Source organism: Limulus polyphemus, unplaced genomic scaffold (assembly GCF_000517525.1).
Source record: "Limulus polyphemus unplaced genomic scaffold, Limulus_polyphemus-2.1.2 Scaffold2011, whole genome shotgun sequence".
In the NCBI taxonomy this organism is placed as follows: Eukaryota; Metazoa; Arthropoda; class Merostomata; order Xiphosura; family Limulidae; genus Limulus; species Limulus polyphemus.
This window is the reverse complement of record NW_013667621.1, coordinates 17,819-20,246: the sequence shown is the minus strand read 5'-3', so window position 1 is coordinate 20,246 and position 2,428 is coordinate 17,819. Positions and strand designations below refer to the sequence as shown.

At 32.9% G+C, this 2,428-nt stretch overlaps 1 protein-coding gene across 3 annotated transcripts in view; it reads right to left on the bottom strand.

The window, feature by feature from the left end:
• The window catches only part of LOC106465646 (RNA binding protein fox-1 homolog 2-like), a 125,463-nt gene that overhangs the window by 106,507 nt on the left and 16,528 nt on the right, over positions 1-2,428 (bottom strand). The window lies entirely within an intron of this gene.

Below are 2,428 nucleotides of genomic sequence, written 5' to 3'. Positions count from 1 at the left end.
TCATGTTATTACCATGTTATTCAATACACTAGTCATATTATTACCATGTTATTCAATACACCAGTCATATTACTACCATGTTACTAAATACACCAGTCATATTACTACCATGTTACTCAATACACTAATCATATTACTACCAAGTTACTCAATACACCAGTCATATTAATACCATGGTTATTCAATACACACCAGTCAAATTACTACCATATTACTCAATACACCACCTGCATACATCAATCATCATCTTATAATGTTACTCAATAGAGTAATTCTCACCTCCTAACGTGTAATTGTAAGTGAAATAAATAGTGTAATTTTCATTTCTGACAGTTCAGTTTGTCTGTTTTCGTTGCTAACTAGAGGACAAGCAGTTAGACAACAACACCCACCGGGAACGCTTTGGCTACTCTAACCTAATAGTGGGCTTTGACTAACAATTGTATAACGCAACTACAGCCCCTGAGTACGGGGCGTGATTTTAAGGCAATGGGACGCGAACCCTGGACCCTTGGATTCATAGTTCGTGACATTAATCACATGGTCACGCCCGGCTCATGACTGTTCAGAAACCAGACTATAGAAAATAACGTATTTAGTGTTACACTGAAAGTTAATATATATATATATATATATATATATATATATGCTCAATACTCAATGTAACACGTATTATAAGGTTCGCTGATAAATGTCACTTTGTGATGTAGTTTTTGAATAATAAAACTCGAGGCCTAAGATGCTACTCACAGAAAATACCAGACGGACTTACTTAACAAGAAACAAGCCTGCAGTGTACATCACAATCTTACCATTATCATGATTTATATAAGTCTGCAGTGTACATCACAATCTTACCATTATCATGATTTATATAAGTCTACAGTGTACATCACAATGTTACCATTATCATGATTTATACAAGTCTGCAGTGTACACTATAATCTTACCATTATCATGACTTATACAAGTCAACAGTGTACACCACAATCTTCCCATTAGCATGACTTACACAAGTCTACAGTGTACATCACAATCTTAGAATTATCATGATTTATACAAGTCAACAGTGTACATCACAATATTACCATTATCATGATTTACACAAGTCTACAGTGTACACTACAATCTTACCATTAGCATGATTTATACAAGTCAACAGTGTACACCACAATCTTAAAATTATCATGATTTATACAAGTCAACAGTGTACATCACAATATTACCATTATCATGATTTACACAAGTCTAAAGTATACACCACAATCTTACCGTTATCATGGTTTATACAAGCCTACAGTGTACACCACAATCTTACCATTAGCATGATTTATACAAGTCAACAGTGTACACCCCATCTTAGAATTATCATGATTTATACAAGTCAACAGTGTACACGGCAATCTTACCATTATCATGATTTATACAAGTCTACAGTGTTTACCACAATCTTACCATTAGCATGATTTATACAAGTCAACAGTGTACACGACAATCTTACCATTAGCATGATTTATACAGTCCTACAGTGTATACCACAATTTTATCATTATCTACATGCCTGTGGGTTAAAACAAAGAAACCCAAAAATTTTATTCTGACCACAGGTAACACACGAGTGTGTTAAGAAGCGATTTTTAAACATTACAGAAAAAAAGAAGCAATAGTTTCTCCTTTATTCATCCCATGGGGGAGGGGAGGGGGATACAGATATATTTAATTATCTTACTACATTTTAGTTCCTTCAAAATCCAACAGGTGCCACTCTAAGTTATGAACTATGATACAGCCATTGATCTACTAACTTTTATCCTCGTGGTGGTACAATGCTAACATAAAAAATGTATTTGTTGTTCTTTAGTCTCTCAGTATAAAATTCATGAATATACAACTATTCCCTATGTTTACCAAACTGTCGTTCATGGTGTTTACTTCATAAGTATACCTCCTTCAAAATATTTTGATCATCTGTTTATTATTTTATGAATGACGAAGCTCCAGTGATTGTTACACATAATAAAGATTTAATATATTAGTTCAGTTCCTCAGAACAAGCGTATAAAAAAGATAAAAGCAATAACTTTTTTCGATATTTGCATTAATTAGATATTACAAAAACACGCTGTAATTCTACATTCTTATGTTCTCCAATCAAAACTCTGTATTTTTGGAATCTCTAGTTCGAATCATTACTATTTGTCTTTCTTACTGTGTCGTTATTGTTTTCAGCACTGGAAAAATAATATATTTATGTATGAACTTAAGTAGATCATGAATATTTGGATTCATTGTCCGGGTACGCTAACGGTAAAGCTTTGGTGTTTATACATTACAAGTCAAGATAACGCAAGTTTCACTTTGTTGAAGTAACAGGTTAGAAGGTAGAAGTACAGACAAAATGACAAAACTGTATTACCTAAATAATAAT